Consider the following 1481-nt stretch of genomic DNA (forward strand, 5'->3'; position numbering starts at 1 on the left):
CTAACCCAAATGTGGACTTTGAACCAATACCTGATCCTGACCCTAAACCTGTCACTGGCTCTAAACTTCACCCTGACCCTGACCCAGGCCATGATCATAAACCTAACCCTGAGCCTAATAGTGATCCCGACCCTGACCTGAACACTGAACCTGAGCCTGGCTGTTAGCCTACCCTACTCTAACCGTAAATGTAACACTGACCCTGACACTAACGCGGGCCCTACCCCGAATCCTATTGCTGAAACTAACCCTAACACTAACCCCTAACCTACCACGGACCCTGACCCTAACAAGTTCAAACCCTAACCATCAACCTAACGCTAACCCTAACAGTAACGCTGAACTTTAACAATAACCCTGACCCTAGCTGACTATGATCATAACCCGAACCCTGAACTTTGCCTATACCAGACACTGACCCTAAACCTAACCCTGAACTTTGCTATTATTAGGACCCTGATCCTAATCCTGACCCTGGCCCTGACCCTAAACCTAACCATGACCCTAACAGTGACCACTACATAACCCTGTCCCTGACCCGAATGTGGACTTTAAACCAAAATACCTGATCCTGACCGTAAACCTGACACTGGCCCTAGACTTCACCCTGACCCTGAGAAAGGCAAACCATAAACCTAACCCTGACCATAACAGTGACCCTGACCCTGACCCTAACAATCATGACCCTGAATGTGAGCCTGAACCTAACTCTAACCCTTAACATAACCCTGAATCTGACACTAACACGGGCCCTGACCCAAAACCTAACGCTGAACCTAACCCTAAACTAACCCCTAACATTATCCCTGACTCTGACCCTAACCAGGTCTAACCCTAACCCTCAAACTACCTCTAAGCCTTACTCTAACCCCACTTTAACAATAATCCTGACCCTCTCCCTGACCCTGATCATAACCCTAACTCTGAACTTTGCCTATGTCAGACCTTAACCTTAAACCTGACCCTGGCCTTGACCTTAATACTGACCCTAACCCTGACTGTAAACCTAACTCTGACCCAATCCGTGAGCCTGAAGAGGTTAGTAACCCTAAAGCTAACCCTGATCCTGAACCTACTCATAAAACAGAACCTAAACATAAAGCTGACCTTACCATAACCGTAAACCTAATCCTGACCCTGACCCTAACCCTGACACTAAACTAGTCCCAAACCTAACCCAGACCCTGACATGAACCTTGCCCCCAAAACAAAACTTGAACCTGACCCTAAATCTGACCATGACCCTGAACCAGACCCTTAACCTAACCGTCACCCTAACACTGACCCTGACCCTGACTCTGACAGTAATGGTAACCCTGACCCTATTGTGAGCCTGACCCTAAACCTAACCATGAACCTAACCCTAACCCTGACCCCTACCCTAACCCTAACACTAACCCTGACCCCAACGATGTCTCACCCTAACCCTAACCCTAAGTCTCTCGCTAACCCTAACCCTAACCCTAACCCTAACCCTAACC

The sequence above is a fragment of the Mustela putorius genome, unplaced genomic scaffold (genome assembly GCF_011764305.1).
Source record: "Mustela putorius furo isolate JIRA1106 unplaced genomic scaffold, ASM1176430v1.1 tig00001665_pilon_pilon_pilon, whole genome shotgun sequence".
NCBI classification, from domain to species: Eukaryota; Metazoa; Chordata; class Mammalia; order Carnivora; family Mustelidae; genus Mustela; species Mustela putorius.